Below are 22,031 nucleotides of genomic sequence, written 5' to 3'. Positions count from 1 at the left end.
CATCCGATTACGAGTGCAAAGACGTTATTCAACTGGGCTAGCGAGCGAACGCAAAATTGTCATTTTCACATATGTCACAAGAAGAATATGATCAGGGTGTGGAAGAGTTGAGTAGCATGTATGATAACACCAAACAAATTCCAGGTACCCAATAGTATCATTCATTTGTACCTGTATCCGAGAATGAAGTAGCAGCAAAGTTGTACTCTAACGACAATGCAGCAAGTTAACATAATGTGTATAGAAATATAAGAAAATAATGAAAAAAGACGGGTGGGTAATGTCGGGGACATAACCGGAGTGACGTAGGACTATACAAAGGGGACAGCTTTTGTTAAATATATATTTTAAATATATTGTTTTATTTTCTTCTCCTACGTGAATACCTACCTATCTACCTGAAAAATGGATTAGTTTACTGTTTACTCTTTATGGATATGTTGATGGTTCTGAAAAGAACCTTTGGTGTTGTGTTTTTGTTATCACTCGATATTCCCATCTTGTTCGGTTAAACCTTCCTGTTTAGCTATTGCATTTGCCACTCGCCACAGCTTTCACAGTTGGAAAATTTCTTCCCATCCATCCCATTGTGACATGTTGTTCAGTAAATTACATTTAATGCGACGTGCCGGAGAAACACTTTGCCACTCACTGAAACTAATTGTTGCCTTGATGAGCGCCGAACCGAAGCTGCTCTGTTCTTGATGCGGATTTTCTGATTGTCGTGAGCAGCTTTGCAAGCCAACTCGAGCACTCCGACGGCCGAAACTCTATAATCGCTGTTAGGTATACTGGTGCTCCGGCACCAATCCGTTCGGCCTAGTTGCCCTTGCGGAGCAATCAGTGAATGCGACCAACAGGGAACTGGAGACCTGCACGTTTGTATTTGTATTAAGATAAAAAACATTTTTTAATATAGCTACGTTTTATATTAACTCATACACCGCTAAGCATTCGTGTTGAGCAGACGTAAATCAAAGTGATCGGAAATTTAAAATCAAAAATTTTATATCAGTACCGTATACATTAGGGGTTTAAAGCTTGCTCATAAGACTAAGCCCCCAACCTCGAAAATGGATTCGTTGAGGAAACATAACTTCTTCATCGATATTCAAGGATTACGCAAGTTGAGAGACGAAAGTATTTTCAACTTCATCGCTAAAAACTTGAAGCTGACACCAGTAGAAGTAGCTACCAAGGCGCGTAGAAGTATATCCTAAGGTGGGCCAACTTGCTAAAACCACTCTTCAGCCATCTTGGAAATCTACTGTGTTTTGTTTGTAAACAAAACACAATACGCTAGTGCCGAAGCTCGCTCCTGATCAGTCTGTCTCTTTCACGCTTCAAGGAAATAATTCCCCTTCTGCTTTCTTCCGTACTGTTTTCATATACCGCTCCCCTAACCAACTTAGTGACGAAACGGCCTCACCTAGTACCATAGACCCGTCTTGGTAGCTACCATACAAATCGATCGGATCGAAGGAAAAGTATTCGTGGAACTTAGAACACAAGAGGCGGTTCGAGAGGTAGTGGAGGAGTACGACGATAAGTTCGTTCTCAACAACAATGGCAATCCTCACCGTATGAGACTTTACGTGGAGGATGGTGGAACCGACGTGAAATTACATCATCTGCCACCGAAGATGCCAGAAGAGTGGATTGTGGAATATCTCTCAAATTATGGAGAGACTATTAGCACAGCAGTGGAACTCCTTACAATTCACTAACTAAAAAGTGTCCACATTTTCATCGCTTGTTTACGTGAAGAATATAATTTTTTCAGGCACACTTGATTTGAGAGTGTATGGATTTCTAGCTGTCTTGACGCAAGGTCTTTAATGAAGAATGCTAAGATGGGAAGGTTTATATAAACATGTGTATAATTAAATAAGTTTATTCAAATATTAATGTTGCCGTTCTTTAACTATTCAGTGCAATTTTATCGAAATTTGAAAGAGAAATTAAAAATGAAATGTTTTTTTTTTCAATATTTTTCTGAGATGGTTATTAAAAATCCATGATTATCTTTGCATTATTATTTACCCCCCATTATTTGTTAATTTTTCCTGCTTTTTGTGCTTTGACCTATCATTTTGACAATTCAAGTGACGTTTGAAAGAACGAATTGTGGAAAATTAAGTGGCAAATTTTCTAAGCTTTATAATTAAAGTTTTTCTGTAGTATTTAATTTCTGAGTTTGTTTGAAAGACCGACTGAAGTTGATTCATAGAAGAATAAGATTTCATTTCATATGTCGATTTTTGAAATCGACTCAATGGTTAAAAAGTTATGACGTTTTGGAATGAATCTTACTTACTTAATCAGCAATAGGCCCCAGTGGTATGTGCTGTACACAAAAGTCGTCTCCATTCACATGAATTTTATATTTTTTTTCCAATTCTCAACATTCAAACTTATTTCAAGGATCAACATATCGTATCTTTCTATTAATCCGCAAACATGTCTAGTAGTAACTTAAAAAAACCAAACTCATAAACGACAAAAAGAGTCTTCGATTGTGTATTTTTCATATTTTTTTACAGTTTTACAGTACACATTCGCTTATTGGCGCTTATTGGGTTCGCTAGTTGGTCTTTGCTAGTCTTTGAATGTTAAACTCAAAAAATGAAGGCACAATATAAAAGTTTTTAGTTTTGCAGTTTGTTTGACAAACGTGTTCGTTTGAAAATATATAGAAATATATATACAAATATAAAGTGAATTACATCACATCCACTATTAAAGGAAGTTGATGATACTTATATTTTCTAGCATCAATCCAAATGCAGCAATCCTAATTATTATTATGGCCGCACTAAAAGACATGAAAAACAACAAGAAAAACGCTTACTTTGAAATTTGTGAACTATTGCAGTATTATTTCAGCCATTCCATGCCAAACTGATACAGTGGTTTTCAGATTTTCGTGAAAATTGGTAGCGTGTTTTCGATATGGTAAAACATTGAACCTGTATTTTTTTTGGGTGATTCGATTTTTTCACACTTTTCCCAAAAATGACTTTTATCAAAAACTCATAACTTCTGAACCACTAAGCCGATTCAGATGATCGACACATCAAATTGAAATTATTTAGCTAGTCTTTTTTGGGAAAATATCAAACTTGAAATTTGAATTTTGTTTTCGTAATTATTAATTGTATCTATTTTTCATAGTTTACATGGTCTCGGGACCAACGGCGCTATAATTTTCTATAATTTTTTGAAAACTGAGGATTTTTCACACATTTCCATTTTTTACTCAAAATGAGATGTGTTCTTTTTTTTTCTTTTTTGAGTTATAATTTTAACCGAGATGATCGATATATCAAATTAAAGCCAATGAGCTACAATTTTTTTTGGCAATATTTTTCCATTGCGAAAAAAATGAATTTTGTTTTCATGATTAACAATAGTAACCGTTTTTTTATAGTTTATATGGTTTCGGAACACATAAAAAAATCAGAGGTGTGTTCTTTATATAAATATATGTGTTAATTTCCCCGGCTAAAAAGCTGATTATTAGAAACTAATTGATGTTAACGTTTCATTACCTTGTGAATTCTAGATACAATACCAACAGAGGGTATTTAAAAAAATTAAAATGGCTTTTTACGGGGTTTGAAAAAAATGTAATTTATTCAGAAATCTATTTTTATGTTGTTTTTTAAGCGTACTTACATTACCTAGTCGTATAATTATTGTATCATTCAATTTATTTCGATGAGAATGCTCTAAAACATTTCAACTGATGATCTTTCCACATTTTAATTTTTTTTATTCAATGTTCAGTTTCTATGGCGAAGCTTCATTCGTAAATTACACATTTGTCATCATTGGTGGAATAAGACCATAAATGTTGTTATGAATAGCACAGCAAGTTATGATTACAATACATATGGGTTTATTTTGATAATGCAAATATTAACGACATTATACATAAACCGATAAAAATGCATATTGTTGCATATGCATGCAAATATTTGTCCACAGCACTTTCGGCGTGCTTTTTTTTATTCGATTCAATTTTTTTTATTCAATTTTCAGTTCGTAATTCTATCCCATTCGCCGTGTTTATCATGATGATGCCAACATTAATAACATTATATACGAACCTCCCACCTTATATATGACGTCTCCCACCGTTTTAGAGACATCTTAACATTATGTTCAATTTTTAGAGCGTAAACCATCTGTCAATTTTTTCACTGTTTACATTTTCTTGCCACAAATCGTTGCCACTTTTTTCTCTAATGTTCCACTTCTCTTCTCTGCTATTAGCATCAAACATGAAATGTGTCGTTCACAGTTCTTCTCTCAAACCCCGAGCGGCGTACAAATTGTACGCATACGCATGAATTCTTCAATTCCATCTTTCGTAAACTTCAAAGGTTACAGCAGCCACTGCACCTACACAAATCAAATACAAACTTGTAGACACTGTAATCAGGAGGTCCATTTCGGGACCAGCTGCGCTGAAAACCGAGTGAAACTATCGACTCAAAGCAAAAGTTCAACGCTCTACTCCAAAGTGCTTGTCGGTCCGACAAGAGAGCATGCCGATTCCGTACAAGAAAAAGCACCACACCACCACAAAAAACACATTTGTCGACCCAACAAAACATAACACAGCAATCCCAAAGTCATTACAAACGCCCCGCTCAACCCCTGGAAATCTAGGGAAAAAGCAGTTAAAACCACAGCACCACACACCGATCCAACGAATGAGCGGACTATCTACCAAACACACAAACCAATGACGAGCAGCATGGTGAGTGATCGGCCACGTATCCCTCCAACGAATCAAACTCTCTTACCCGAGCAGAGCGGAGAGACTCTCCTCCTATGGAAATTTCTGACGATGAAATTGGCGATCTAACGCAAAACGTAAACGATCGGTGAGACATCTGGATTTTGTTTTTGAACTAAGAAAATGATGCTAATGTAACCTAAAACTCAAAAACAAATCACGTATATTTTACTTCCGGGCTTTCCAAGGTAGTTCTCACATGCAGGAATCGTGTATTTTTCTACTTGTGTTTGATTGTGCTCTCGAATTTCCTTCTTTAATTCAACCATTGTCAACATTTTTATAGTTTTCACTACTGAAAGAGGTAAATAAATAACATGTTATATATAAAATTGCGCAGAATTAAATTTCTTATAAACTCATCGCAATCAAATAATCTTTTATGATTATAACATTGTAATTTATGGAAAGAACTACAAACCTTCCATAAGCTCACATGGCAAAATTTAAAACCATCATCACTTTCACCGCAGCGCCGCCTAGGTGTAGATTTGTACGTTAGATCGCCAATAGTAGACAACACGAGAGCACGACGATCAACGAGGTCGAAAAGCGACGGCAAGTAATCAATAATAATGGCTAGAGTAAATATACAAATTTTTTCATACACTTTCGCAACCATTAATCTAAACGGCATATGCAATAATAACAAAATCAACGCGCTGAGGGCATTCGTACGTTCACTAGATTTAGATATCATTGCATTCCAAGAGGTAGTTGGTGATTGCATATGTTATTATATATGGCTACAATATGATATTGACGAATTTACGCAAAGCTGAATCAGCTCATGCGACATCTACATTAGAGCTCAGAACCACAAAAGTGAGGGTGTTTATTTATTTTACGCACTGAAAAGCGCGATTCGGTCGTAATTATTAATTTTATTTTTATTTAGATTCATTTCAGCCACTAAATGTCGTCAGTATATGGTTAAAAAATTATTGTTTTGTATATTGCCGATGGTTTCGACAAGCGATTTTACCAAAGTCATAGATAATCTTCGGAAATTTTAGGTTTGATGATGCATACCGGTTATTGATACTATGGATAATTGCGATGAAATCGATATCATATCAAATTGGCTGATATCATTGATTATGTAGGGGCCGATACGAGAAGGATTTGCAGTATTTTTAGCGCAAAACACCCTATTCATCGTTTACTTAGTTGAAAAAAATTAAAGTTACAATACTTATAACAAGCCATTCCTCGTAATATACGTAGCACATTGTAAAATGATGATTTTCTAACCTTTTCAGCGTGGAAAGTATACGTGAAACCGGAAAATTTGAAGATAAATTCTGATTTTTCTAAAAAATTTGAACGAATTTCATACCAAAAAAAAGAAAACATCCTCATTTTACTTGCTGCGCCATCTGGTTGTAAATCCAAAGTAAATTCGTCAATTGAACGTAAATGAAACGCAGCGGGGTACAGCGATGGCAGTTCGAAATGGGATAAATGTTATGGGCACCTTACACGATCAACCGGATTGACAATAAGTGTCTTCAATATCGTGACAGATAGGCTTTCAATATCTGATCTAACCTCAATCAATATTTTTCCACCTTACACGGTCAATATCGCCCTCAAACCGAGACAAGAAAATATCCGCGATGGCTAGTGGCGACATTCGAGTTTGGGATCCAAACTATTCTCTATCAGATTAGAAGGCTAAAAGGCAATTTTCAATTGGTAAAATTTGAATGAAAATATCTACTTGGTATTATTTAATTAGTTGAAGCGCGTAGTCTTAACCTTAACTTAACCTACTTCCTCTGAATTTTCAGATATTCCTACTAAAATGTATTATTATAATATAACGTCAATTTCAGACATAATTTTTGTATGGGATTTTCTCACCACTTGCAGAAAAAAAGTGATTTGCATTCACATAGAATACTAATTTGATTCGTAAAAGTTAATTTTCATTCATAATTTACACTTTAGAATTCGGTTTTTCTTCTCAAAAATACATCATAATACTCGTTTCACAAATACAGACTGTTCCTTTCAGTTTCAGAGATGCCAGATTATTTTAGTTTGCGAAAATATATGCAAGTTATTTTATCTGCAAGCAAATGTTTTTATTCCATAAATGAGACTATCACAGTAGAACCCCGATTATCCGCGAGCGGGTTTCGTGGGATTATTCGTGACTGCGAGTCACGCCTTTCCAGAATTTGTTAGTGAGTGGTAGGCCCATGCTCTTTTGTTGTGGTCATGGCTTTTACATTATTTAGCCACTGGTGTACACGACCTTATAGATGGATAATTGATTGATTTCTGTATTGATAGAACATAGTTTTTATGTTGAAACATCTCTTTTCGTGTTTGCATTTTTTTGTCCTTTAATGGGTCATCCGCGATTTTCGTTAATCGCGGTGAGTTTGCCCGACTATTCCGCGGATAATCGGGATTCTACTGTAGCTTGAATTAACACATGATGTTTTTTCATCTGTGATTTTCCCAGATCTTCTCATTCTCCAAATTTTATAGCGGAGTGTGAAGAAACACACAACCCGCTCACTAGCGCAAAGAATGACCGAGTTCTACGTTAAAAAATTCCTAAAACGTTGTTAAGTTTCATCCACTCTCTCACCATCACATTGTCAGTTTACTTTGAAGTTTTGTTTTGTATCGTGAAAAGTACTGTATTTTCTATTCAAAGTATCGGTTTTCCAAACCAAAAGCTTCCATTTATGAGTCCTACAATTTCAGTAGTTTATAAATTTTAATTGCAATCGCAAAAAAGACTAACAAAAATTAAATGTGTGCTTGCATATCTGGCAACTCAGTCTGGAAGTCCGTGAGGTAAAACGTCAACATCATGCATCTATATGAAATGTCACGATATTGATGCTCGAAAATCAGAAAATCCGGATTTCTGCGTGGTCGGCCATGTTCAGCTGTCATTATGCTCTCAAATGTCATCATATTGTCAATAAAGTTGACCGTGTAAGATCCGCTTTAGGCGAGTGCAACGAAGCATGGACTCGAGGTTGGTATGTATCGAATTGGGGAACGATGACAATTTAATAAATATTGTAAATGTGTATGCGCCGTCAGGATCGAATAACAGAGCTGCTCGAGAACTATTTTTCAACCAAACAATTCCTCAATATTTATTAAATTTTTCTACACACACCATAATGTTGGGTGATTTCAATTCAGTTCAATTCAATACATTTGTAGACTGAATTGAAATCACCCAACATTATGGTGTGATCAGATAGACTACACATTTGTCCGTGGACGATCTATGTCCAGAATTGATCGAATACATGTCACGCAGGCATGTCTTCTCAATACACGATATTGCAGGCTTCATGCCAATTGCTTCAGTGATCACAAAGTAGTGATATCTCGCAGTGTTCTCCCCAAGGCGCCTAGAAGTATATCCTAAGGTGGGCCAACTTGCTTAAATTACTCTTCAGCCATCTTGGAAGTCTACTGTGTTTTGTTTGTAAACAAAACACAATACGCTAGTGCCGAAGCTGATCAGTGATCAGTCTGTCTCTTTCACGCTACAGGCAAATAATTCCCCTTCTGCTTTCTTCCGTATTGTTTTTATATACCGCTCCCCTTACCAACTTAGTGACGAAACGGCCTCACCTTAGGATATACTTCTAGCCGCCTTGGCTAAAACGACTCTTCAGCCATCTTGGAAGTCTACTGTGTTTTGTTTGTAAACAATACACAATACGCTAGTGGCGAAACTCGCTCGTGATCAGTCTGTCTCTTTCACGCTACAAGCAAATAATTCCCCTTCTGCTTTCCTCCGTACTGTTTTCATATACCGCTCCCCTAACCAACTTAGTGACGAAACGGCCTCACCTAGTACCATAGACCCGTCTTGGTTCTCCCTTTGCGACCACACACAGTTGAGCGTCCTCATTGGAAATTGAATAATCAACTGCTTACAGACGAAAATTTGAATGAATTGAGATTTAAATGGAATTACTGGATACGCCAAAAAAAAATTATGAATCATGGGTCGACTATGTGAAAGGGAAAATAAGATAATTTTTTCGTTGGAAAAAATTGATTGCAATACAAACGTTCAATAGCACAATGGGTTTTTATTATACCTGTCTGAATCGCACTTTTGAGGAACATCGGGAACATGATCGCACAATCGAAATAAATAGAATAAATGCGATAATGCTGCAAAAACAAGAACAATTTAGTTATTCGAGAAGGAGACCCAATATTTCATTACTGGGAGGCGAAGACGTGTCGATTTTTCAAATTGCGGATCAAGAGAACAGACGACGAGAAACCAACATTGTAAAATTAGAAGTGAATCAACGACAAATTACGGATAAAACAGAGATCAACCGTGTTATTTTCGAGCATTACCAAAAACGAAGAAGAAGACACCGAGAATGATGAATTATTCTATCCAAGAAGAACACTGGACGTAAACCACGGCGAAAATGAACGCCTTATGGAAGATCTGTCGGAAAATGAGATTTTCACCATTATCAAACGTTCTGCAGCTAACTAATCACCCGGGAAAGATGGTATCACTAGGGAGTTTTACATAAAAGCCTGGAGCAAAATAAAAATAGAGTTAGTGTTGGTGATGAACGAGATTAAAAATGGGAATATTAGACAAGATCTGCAAGATGGAATAATCGTGCTGGTACGTACAAAAGGAGGAGACAATAGACTGGATGGACTGAGACCCATCACACTGGTGAACGTAGACTATAAAATATTCAGCAGAGTGATGAAATATCGTCTTGAACAGATCACCTCAGATGTTTTTTATTCGCAGGGGTACAGGAGGAATTGCTATCGCATGTGATCTTAGCAGTGCCTTTGATAGAGTCAGCATTTCATATCTGTTGGAAACTATTCGTAGGATGGGATTCAGTACTCTTTTTGTAAACTTATTGATCATTTTAACGGGTCTAGCGAAATTACAAGTAGTGATAAATGGCTGCACGAGTGAAAGTTTTCCAGTTAAAAGATCTGTCAGACAAGGTGACCCACTAAGCATGCTCCTATTTGTTATATATCTTCAACCACTCCTGGACGCTTTGACGGAAATATGTTGCGGCCCAGAAGAATGTTTTATAGCATACGCAGACGATATAACAATCATTGTTCGTGCTTCAACAAAAATTCCTCGAATACTGGAGTGTTTTGAATGTTTTGCGATAGCAGCAGGAGCTAAATTAAATATGGCAAAAACGACAGCAAAGGATATTGGTCCTCCGCTTCCAAATTGGACGGGACTCGTCAAGAAAGATGTTATAAAAGTACTAGGCGTAACGTTCAGTTAACAAGAGCTAGCACCAGTTCCAGCCGCAACATCTAATTCTAGAAAATCCACCGATGCACCCAGCGATGCCAGCCAAAACATGCAGCACCAGTCCCAGAAACACCTGCCAATACCGGAGAAATTAAACACAAAACACTACCGACGAGCGACAACGCGCGCCACTTGCGTTTCGGGGAAACCAACTGGCGCATTCCAAATTGACAATATAAAACCAGGGAGCAGCGGTTCATCAGTTAGTTATAATTCTAAGTTCAAACTGTGTAGTAGGGAAAAGTGAATAATAAAAACAGGAAGTGGGTTATATCTATGGTATAACCGCAAGAGTGACGTAGGACTATCGTTGATTTAGAGATCATTTGTTTGAAGTTGAATCTGAATTCATTCTGAATGAATGAATATTTGGAGAACTTCGAAAACGAGAGCGTTACGTTGGAGCCACAAGGTTTTATGCATCCAATATTGGATACGGAAATATCCTACTGATGGGAAAGAATAATCTTCAGAAGCTATCCTGTTAATTGCGATTGATTGAAAAATCACAAAACCAAATGTATTTGGTCACAGTGTTTCTTTGATAGAAAACATTAAAATAAACTCTTTCACATGAATGTAATTTTAAATTCCCAGAGGAACTGGCAGATTATTTTCAGTAACGATTAGATATTTCCACATTTTCCTCGATACTGGAAGCCCACCAGTGGTTAATGCTAACTCGATAACCATCTGTTAATAGCACTTGATTGAAACATATTTGGTCACAGTGTTACATGGATAGAAAACATTCAATTAAACTCTTTCACATGAATATATTTTGAAAATTCCCAGAGGAACTGGCAGATTATTTTCAGTAACGATTAGTTATTTCCACATTTTCCTCGATACTGGAAGCCCACCAGTGGTTAATGCCAACTCGATAACCACCTGTTAATAGCACTTGATTGAAACATATTTGGTCACAGTGTAACATGGATAGAAAACATTCAACTAAACTCTTTCACATGAATATATTTTGAAAATTCCCAGAGGAACTGGCAGATTATTTTCCAGCAATGATTAGATCTTTCCGGAACTTTCCCGATGCTGAATGGCATCCTAACGGAAAGAGTTCTTCGCGTGTATGTGTCGATCCTTTGCCGTCCACCTCCTCCAGCACGTTAGGCAACGATGTTGTCTTGTCGATGTCCTCACGAAAAATGAATGTGTCTCACCACCAGAATATCGCTTAAGTATGCTTTTTGTGTGTGATTGAATCGAGAGAAGGTGTGGTTTACGATGGCAATTTGGAAGGCAAACTAGAGGGGAATGAACTCTCTGAGCTCGGAACTTTCGGCGACTGAGCAATAATCGCTTGCGGGCGCATACAATATTGGATACGGAAATATCCTACTGATGGGGAAGAATAATCTTCTGAAGCTATCCTGTTAATTGCGATTGATTGAAAAACCACAAAACCAAATGTATTTGGTCACAGTGTTACATGGATAGAAAACATTCAATTAAACTCTTTCACATGAATATATTTTGAAAATTCCCAAAGGAACTGGCAGATTATTTTCAGTAACGATTAGTTATTTCCACATTTTCCTCGATACTGGAAGCCCACCAGTGGTTAATGCTAACTCGATAACCACCTGTTAATAGCACTTGATTGAAACATATTTGGTCACAGTGTAACATGGATAGAAAACATTCAATTAAACTCTTTCACATGAATATATTTTGAAAATTCCCAAAGGAACTGGCAGATTATATTCAGTAACGATTAGATATTTCCACATTTTCCTCGATACTGGAAGCCCACCAGTGGTTAATGCCAACTCGATAACCACCTGTTAATAGCACTTGATTGAAACATATTTGGTCACAGTGTAACATGGATAGAAAACTTCAATTAAACTCTTTCACATGAATATATTTTGAAAATTCCCAAAGGAACTGCCAGATTATTTTCCAGCAATGATTAGATCTTTCCGGAACTTTCTCGATGCTGAATGGCATCCTAACGGAAAGAGTTCTGCGCGTGTATGTGTCGATCCTTCGCCGTCCACCTCCTCCAGCACGTTATGCAACGATGTTGTCTTGTCGATGTCCTCACGAAAAATGAATGTGTCTCACCACCAGAATATCGCTTAAGTATGCTTTTTGTGTGTGATTGAATCGAGAGAAGGTGTGGTTTACGATGGCAATTTGGAAGGCAAACTAGAGGGGAATGAACTCTCTGAGCTTGGAACTTTCGGCGACTGAGCAATAATCGATTGCGGGCGCATACAATATTGGATACGGAAATATCCTACTGATGGGGAAGAATAATCTTCTGAAGCTATCCTGTTAATTGCGATTGATTGAAAAACCACAAAACCAAATGTATTTGGTCACAGTGTTACATGGATAGAAAACATTCAATTAAACTCTTTCACATGAATATATTTTGAAAATTCCCAAAGGAACTGGCAGATTATTTTCAGTAACGATTAGATATTTCCATATTTTCCTCGATACTGGAAGCCCACCAGTGGTTAATGCCAACTCGATAACCACCTGTTAATAGCACTTGATTGAAACATATTTGGTCACAGTGTTACATGGATAGAAAACATTCAATTAAACTCTTTCACATGAATATATTTTGAAAATTCCCAAAGGAACTGGCAAATTATTTTCAGTAACGATTAGATATTTCCACATTTTCCTCGATACTGGAAGCCCACCAGTGGTTAATGCCAACTCGATAACCACCTGTTAATAGCCGCGCGTGTATGTGTGTGTAGCGATGTCTTCCCAGGGAACCGTTTGTGGCATCACTCTCCTCCTGATAGATTCCCTTCTGGCCTAGGGTGCACAAACAGGCTCTTGGTGACACCGTTCATCCGCGCTTTCATGATAAATAAAGAGCTTCACCGCAACAGCGACAACATGCTCCAATCGCTGTTCAATTAGAACTGAGTGGATTTCCGAGCGCCGCTCGCTTATATACCGATTGGTGATTTCAATAGCCTGTTTTGAAAGCAATTTTAAGACTATTGAAACAAGTTTTTGGATCAAAAAGTAACAAGTATATAACGCGTAGACATTTTATCTTTCGAATGAAGTGTTTATCATACCATTTCGTTCAGTTGTTTAGGAGCTATTAACGCTCAAAATCTCGGTCTCCGGCGTAACGCTTTCGTTTTCGAAACTTTGATTTTACACCCCGGTATAGAAATGAAAGACGTAGTCCTACGTCAAAAATACTTTTTTTTAAATAAATGTGAAGTAATTTAATTAACTGGCGCCCGAATAGGGACCGCCGTGTGTAAGTAGTGTTGAAAATAGCAAAGTGAAATCGCCACGAAAAAGTTCGCGAGTGCTAAGTTATTTGAACACGAAAAAGGGACACTTGACCGCAGTAGCAGCCGCACGATTTGTACACCAGTAACCACGACAGCCAATAACTCGCTCGTGGAGGAACGTGAAGAATACATCCGTGTCGGGAAAGTGTAACACCACGACGGATCTCCATGTATATAAGGATAATATTGTAAGTTAATATTTATTATTATTTTTTTATATAAAAGTGTATAAATAAAGTGAAGAAAAAAATAAATGAGTTAAAAAAAAGAAATAAACATTTATTATAAAGTGATAAAAAAGGTGAACTATTTTTTGAAATATATATATTTTGTATCGATTTAATTTATTCTTTGGAAATTAAATTATTTAAAAATTGAGGACCTAATATCTAATTTTCGAAATTTAAATATCGGAACAAATTCGAGAAATATTAGAAAGGATTGAAACTTTGGAAAACAGACAGACCACGGACTTGGAAATTATCGATTATAGAGATCCTATTTTAATATATCAAAATAGTGATGGATCTCCAGCAGATCCATCTGTAATTGAAAAAATTCCGGACTTAATTAAAGAAATTCCGATTTTTTCGGGAAACAATGACGAACTCACAAATTGGATAAGAGACGTTGACGCGCTAGTTAAGGCGTATCAGCCGAATTTATCAAGTACTGTAACTCAAAAAAATAAATTTAACGCAATATGCACCACAATCAGGCGAAAAATTAGGGGAGAAGCCAATAATGCTTTGGTTAACTCTAACGTCAATTTAAATTGGAATGCGATCAAAAGAACACTTATCACATACTACGGAGAAAAAAGAGATCTAACAACGCTAGATGATATTCTATCTCATACAACTCAAAAAGGAAGAAGTTTGGAAATTTTCTACGACGAAATTAATAATTTATTGTCACTCATTGCTGGACAAATAAAAAACGATTCGCAATATAAACATCCAGAGGCATCAAACGCAATGATCAATATGTTTAATAAGAAAGCGATAGATTCCTTTATAAAGGGACTTGACGGAGAAGTTGGTAAATTCCTAAAGAATCATAATCCTGATTCTTTAGCCTCAGCGTATGCATATTGTATAACTTTTCAGAATATCGAATTTAGAAAATCTTTAATTAAACCAAGACACTATGAATCAACTGGACCAAAGAATTCAATTCCTTTGCCTGCTAAACCATCAAATCAGCAAAAATTTATGCCACATTCTAATTTCACACCACGACCTTATTTTAATCCTAATTTTGCACCTCGACCAAATTTTACTCATCAACCACGATATGTTCAACCGAACTATGTACCAGGCAACAATCAGCCACATTTTATACCTCGCCAAAATTTTATACCTAAACCTAATTGGAATACACCCAGACATCCAATAATGCCACCTCCAATCCCAAGAAATCCATTTATACCAAAACAAGTTAATAATTTCGATAAACCTGTACCAATGGAAGTAGATCAATCTCTTAGATCTAAACACATAAATTATGTGAATAGACCTAATAAAAATTTCAATATACAAACAAATGACCAACCCGACATTGATACTGAACAATATTTTGAACAAGTGCCATATTTGGCCAATGAAGAATTTAATGGTACAAGTTTCGATAGATATTTAGACAATATAAATTACGAAGCCCCAGAATGTGCTACTGAAAATGCCGAACTTAATTTTTTAGTGTAAAATCTACATTGCCATATTTTTTATATTATGGCAAATGTGTTAATCCTTTGAAAATTTTAATCGATACAGGATCGAATAAAAATTATATTCATCCTAAGTATACCACAATTTCACACAATTTAGAGAAACCATTTGAAGTGTCATCTGTTGGAGGAAATATTAAAATTGAAAAATATTCTCAAGCTCGATTATTTCAACCTTATTCCGATAAAATGGTAGAATTGTTACAGCACAGGATTCAGGAAGTAAATCAGCTTATTAAAAATGAACACTTGTCGGAGATGGAAAAACGTCAAATTAATAATCTAATACTTAAATTTCAGGATCTTTTTCAACAACCGGATGGTAAGTTGTCTTTCACTACAGGAATAAAAGCAGAAATAAGAATGAATGATGACAATCCTATTTATTCAAAATCATATCCATATCCACAAGCACTTAGAGGTGAAGTGGAAAAACAAATTGAAAAATTATTAAGTGATGGAATTATAAGGCCTTCAAAATCTCCCTATAATTCACCAATATGGATTGTTCCAAAAAAATCCGATGCTTCTAATACAAAAAAATACCGTTTAGTAGTTGATTATAGAAACATTAATTCAAAAACAATTAGTGATCGGTATCCTATACCTGATACATCAACAGTTCTTGCAAATTTAGGAAGAAATAAATACTTCACCACTTTAGACCTTGCTTCAGGTTTTCATCAAATTCCCATGAGTGAAAAAGATATAGAAAAAACCGCTTTTTCAATTAATAATGGTAAATACGAGTTCGTTCGTATGCCATTTGGCTTAAAAAATGCACCTAGCATTTTTCAAAGAGTTATGGATGATGTTCTTAGGGAACATATTGGTAAAATATGTCATGTCTATATTGATGACATAATTATTTTCAGCAAAACTTTTGAGGAACATTTAAAAAATTTAGAAACCATATTTGAAACATTGAAAAAAGCAAATTTTAGCATACAACCTGATAAATCAGAATTTCTTAAAACTAAAGTAGAATTTTTAGGATTTATCGTTTCAGAAAATGGTTTAATGCCAAATCCCAAAAAAGTTGAAGCAATAAAAAAATATCCCCAACCAACAAATTTGAAAGAGTTAAGAATGTTTTTAGGATTATCTGGCTATTATAGACGTTTTGTTAAAGATTATGCAAAATTGGCAAAACCATTAACAATTCTTCTAAGAGGCGAAGATGGTCATCGAAAAATTTCGAAACATGAATCTAGAAATTTTCCTATTTCATTTAATGAAGAAGCAGTTAAAGCTTTTGAAACATTGAAAAATATCTTATCTTCAAATGATGTATTAATTTTCCCAAATTTCAAAGAACCATTTATATTAACAACTGATGCTTCAAATAAAGCAATTGGAGCAGTTTTATCCCAAAAAACAGATAATGGAGATAGACCCATTTCATTCATTTCACGAACACTATCTAAAACCGAAGAAAATTATGCAACCAATGAAAAAGAGATGTTAGCTATAGTATGGGCTTTGAACTCACTTCGAAATTTTGTATATGGCGCAAAAATTCTTATCTACACAGATCACATGCCTTTAACTTTTGCTATTTCTCTATTCAGTTAATGCCAAATTAAAAAGATGGAAAGCTTATATTGAAGAGCACGACCATGAAATTTTCTATAAAAAAGGTAAAGCAAATGTGGTTGCTGATGCTTTATCAAGGGTCAAAATTGATAACAAAATTACAGAAAACAATGTATTAATTCATTCTACACAAATAAACTCACTCACTCCAACACTACACTCATCCGATAACGATGATAATTGCTATATTCCATCTACAGAATCTCCAATTAATGTATTTAAAAATCAACTTGTATTCAAAATTGGATCCCAATCAAACTATAATTTCACAACATATTTTGGAAACCATAAAAGACATACTTTTACTGAACCACACTTTTCAAGGCAATATTTAGAAATAAAATTAAAAGAATTTCTTTTACCAAGTATAAAGGGTGTGTCACATCAAATTGCATCACGGAAAAAACGCTGTAGAAATTCGCCCAGTAGACCGATCCTTTTGAAAATTTTAGACAGTAAAATAAAAACTATTAAACAACTTTTGGCATTTTCCATTTTTCATACTTCGAGCCCAAACCCGTATGCTCGTACCTTCCTCTTTACCCCGTCCATAAGGTTCTGTACAACGTCAGGTTGTAGTTTTTTTTAACAGAAATCCATTTTCTCTTGAAGTCCGCCTCCGATTTGACAACTTTTGGGTTCTTCCGGAAGGCCTGCTTCATAATCGCCCAATATTTCTCTATTGGGCGAAGCTCCGGCGCGTTGGGCGGGTTCATTTCTTTTGGCACGAAGGTGACCCCGTTGGCTTCGTACCACTCCAACACGTCCTTTGAATAGTGGCACGAAGCGAGATCCGGCCAGAAGATGGTCGGGCCCTCATGCTGCTTCAATAGTGGTAGTAAGCGCTTCTGTAGGCACTCCTTAAGGTAAACCTGCCCGTTTACCGTGCCGGTCATCACGAAGGGGGCGCTCCGCTTTCCGCAAGAGCAGATCGCTTGCCACACCATGTACTTTTTGGCAAACTTGGATAGTTTCTGCTCGCGAATCTCCTCCGGAACGCTGAATTTGTCCTCTGCGGAGAAGAACAACAGGCCCGGCAGCTGACGAAAGTCCGCTTTTACGTAGGTTTCGTCGTCCATTACCAGGCAATGCGGCTTCGTCAGCATTTCGGTGTACAGCTTCCGGGCTCGCGTCTTGCCCACCATGTTTTGCCTTTCGTCGCGGTTGTATGTACGCAGGCCCTCCCGCTGCTTGGTCCGCTGGACGAATGAACTTGACAAATTCAGCTTATTGGCGACATCTCGGACCGAACTTCTCGGATCACGTCTAAATTGCTTAACTACGCTCTTGTGATCTTTTTCACTGACGGAGCATCCATTTTTGCCGTTCTTCACCTTCCGGTCGATGGTTAGGTTCTCGAAGTTAAGTTTTAGTACTCTGCTGACCGTGGATTGGACGATTCCCAGCATCTTACCGATGGCTCGATGTGACTACTCCGGATTCTCGAAATGAGTGCACAGGATTAATTCACGACGCTCTTTTTCGTTCGACGACATTTTTCCAAATTTACGAAAAATTGACAGTGAAGCATGGCCAACGTGATCTATACACTCTTATCTGATTTTAAATCAAAAGCTGAAGATATAATTCCTAAAATTTAAATTTCTACAGCGTTTTTTCCGTGATGCAATTTTATGTGACACACCCTTTATTAAATGGAATAATGACTACAGAACCAATAATGGGTTTAATTCAAGAAATTTATAAAGATACATATAATCCACAAAGAATGAAAATTAGATTTTCACAAAAACAGGTAGAAAATATTACTGATGAAAATGAACAAATTGTAAAAATCAAAAATATACATGAATTCGCTCATCGAAATGCTAAAGAAAATGTTGCACAATTAATTAAAATATGTTATTTCCCTAAAATGAACAAAAAAACAAAACAATTTGTCAATACATGTGAAATATGTAAGATAGAAAAATACGATAGGAAACCTCAAAGAAATTTACCAGTGAAAACACCAATTCCTTCCTATCCAGCCGAGATAGTACACATAGATATTTTTGTTTTTAATCAAAATAATATATTTTTAACATCAATAGACAAACTGTCCAAATTTGTTAAAGTTAAACCAATAAAATCACGATCAATATTAGATGTCCAAGAACCTTTAATGGATTTAATATATGACTGGGATGTTCCAGCAACTATTGTAATAGATAATGAAAAAACATTTACATCTGAAATTATAGAACAACAAATACGAAATCTAGGAATACAAATATTCAAAACTCCAGTAAATCATACAGAAACGAATGGTCAGGTCGAACGAGTTCATTCTACAATTAGAGAAATAATAAGATGTATCAGAAATACAAGTACAATTAATGAATTACCAATTAATGATTTAGTTCAAATAGCCGTTCATAAATATAATAATACAGTTCATTCATTCATTAATGATACTCCTAAAAATGTATATACAGGAGTTAATATAGAGAATTTATCAATGCAAGACTTCGCAAAACAAAAACAAAAGAATATAGATCGAATAATAAAATTATATAAAAATTAATAACAATGAATAACAATATATATATATTTTTTTTTGTTTTTTTTACAGATATGTTAGTTTATCCTTCGTATATGGAAATATTCAAATTCATGATTTAAATAATAATCCAATCGCAATTATTAGTTTAGGAAAAGTAAAATTGAAATTAGGATATGTAAGAGTAATACAACCCATTGAATTATTTCAATTCCAAGATATAATAGATAACTTTGATAAACTAGTAAACCAAAAAGTTTATAACAATCAATTGTATGCACTCCTTAGAAATAAAAACCTATTGTTACAACAAACATTTTCGAAGATCAATCCAGAAAAACAACGCACTAAACGATGGGACAAAATAGGAACGTTTTGGAAATGGATAGCAGGGAACCCTGATGCGAGCGACCTCCGAATGATTAACAAAACTATGAATGATTTGATTACAAATAATAATGATCAAATACTCATCAATCATGCTATTAATGGAAGAATACAACACATCAGTAAAATAAATAATGATCTTCTGCAATTGGACTACAAATCTCAACAACAACATGTAATAGAATTGAATCTTTTGACAATAATACTGAATATTGATATCATCCAACATCAAATTGAAATACTAGAAGATGCCATTTTGCTAGCCAAACATGGAATTCCGAGCAGTCGAATTTTATCCATCAAAGACTATTTAAAAACAAAGACATTTTTGGAACAAGCAAATATCTATGTTGATTCATATGAAGACTTATTATCAAAATCAATCGTACATATCATTATGAACAAAACACACATAATGTATATGTTGAAAATACCGCAATTATCAAATGAACAATATGATTATGAATACATAGAGCCCCTTATTCAGAACAAAAAGAGAGTATCAGTGAAAAATAACTATATTATTAAAAATGATTCTCATATATACGAGACTTCAAAGAAATGTTCTGCAGAATCCAATATGTTCATATGTGATACTGATGTATTACAATTACCTAACCAATGTATCAACAATTTGGTTCATATTCAACACGCAGACTGCAACTATGAAATAGTTCATACAACCGGAATAATCAAACGAATTAATGATGCTACTATTCTACTTAATAACGTCGATACAAAACTACAATCTAATTGCAGCAATCACACACAAAACCTTAATGGATCTTTCCTAATACAATTCAAGCACTGTGAAATACATCTGGACCATAATATCTACGCAAACTTCATCATCGAAATTGATAAGAATTCTTATCGACCAACGACTGGATTATCAGTTCAAGAAAAGAATATCATCGAAGTACCGTCACCAGAATATCTAACGAATTTAACATTAAAACACAGAAATATGTTACAACATGTATACTTACAAAATGAATCCTTCAAATGGAGATTGAATCTGTTTGGTTCCCTAAGCATTGGCATGATATGTATCATAATAATCATAGGAGCGATGTATTTAGTTACATCAACGATATTCAGATTAAAAATGCAGATCATCATACCAAATCAACAAAAACCTTCAGCACCAGAAGAAAATCCTACGAATGCAGAAAAAAAATCATATCCAGATATTCCCGACAAAAGATTGGAAGAATTAAATAACTACTTCAGTATGGTAACTTCAGAGAGAAAAATCAATCTTTGAGGACAAAGAATTTAGAAGGGGGAAGAGTTAACAAGAGCTAGCACCAGTTCCAGCCGCAACATCTAATTCTAGAAAATCCACCGATGCACACAGCGATGCCAGCCAAAACATGCAGCACCAGTTCCAGAAACACCTGCCAATACCGGAGAAATTAAACACAAAACACTACCGACGAGCTTGCGACTTGCGTTTCGGGGAAACCAACTGGCGCATTCCAAATTGACAATATAAAACCAGGGAGCAGCGGTTCATCAGTTAGTTATAATTCTAAGTTCAAACTGTATAGTAGGGAAAAGTGAATAATAAAAAATACCTTTTTTGAAGTAATTTAATTAACTGTTCAAAAATAACATAAAGGATACTATCTCCCGGAACTGGGAAACTGTCTACCGTAACGTAAACGGTTTACTATGGATGAATCGTCCACGTTTGGTTAATATTAGGCAAAAAATTATCCTTCTCAATACTTATATATGTTCTAAATTGTGGTATTTGTCTTCAATCTTACCAATGCCGAACAAGTACATCGCGCAGTTTACAAAACAATTTGGATACTTTCTGTGGAATGGAGTTCCAGGGCAACGGATCAAGATGACAGACACTTTTCGTCCACGATCGCAAGGAGGTTTGGGTTTACATTCTCCGAATCTTAAGACTAAGAGTCTGTTAGTTAACCGGTATTTGGAATGTCTGAACGGGCCTTCTTTAGCCCGATAATTCCAAATGTCACAAATTCCAACTATCAAACACAACAAACAAGTTTCCAATCTGAGTTATTAACTTAAGAGAAAGTCAATGAAAAGAACGTTTATCAAGTGATTTGATTCTGCTTGTTCATGCTACCCACCACTAACCGTCTATGGCGCTGTGCACAGTACAACTGTAGCCATGTACAGCGGTAAAACAGGTCGGTACAGGTACAGCGATTGTACCGAGTTGCTTGCATGGTTCTAGCGCTGTCATGGTGACAGACATACAATTTTCGAAGTACAACGCAAGTACAGCTGTATGTCTGTCATAAGTATGATAAACGTTCTTTTCATTGACTTTCTCTTAAGTTAATAACTCAGATTGGAAACTTGTTTGTTGTGTTTGATAGTTTAAACACTAAAAAAAA

The 22,031-nt window shown here is 35.6% G+C and overlaps 1 protein-coding gene across 4 annotated transcripts in view; it reads right to left on the bottom strand.

The window, feature by feature from the left end:
* The window catches only part of LOC129763489 (uncharacterized), a 60,173-nt gene extending 38,423 nt beyond the window's left edge, over positions 1–21,750 (bottom strand). For 3 of the 4 annotated variants that reach the window (XM_055762610.1, XM_055762612.1, XM_055762611.1), the window contains exon 1: positions 21,423–21,750. The gene's annotated coding sequence lies outside the window, so the exon portion shown is untranslated. Of the gene's footprint in view, positions 1–4,112; positions 4,730–21,422 lie in introns of those variants that run through there. The other variant, XM_055762613.1, reaches the window with a different exon arrangement.
* Positions 21,751–22,031: the final 281 nt, after the last annotated feature.

This window comes from Toxorhynchites rutilus, chromosome 1, assembly GCF_029784135.1.
Source record: "Toxorhynchites rutilus septentrionalis strain SRP chromosome 1, ASM2978413v1, whole genome shotgun sequence".
Taxonomy (NCBI): Eukaryota; Metazoa; Arthropoda; class Insecta; order Diptera; family Culicidae; genus Toxorhynchites; species Toxorhynchites rutilus.
The sequence above is the reverse complement of the archived record's forward strand: the minus strand, read 5'-3'. Positions and strand labels throughout refer to the sequence as shown.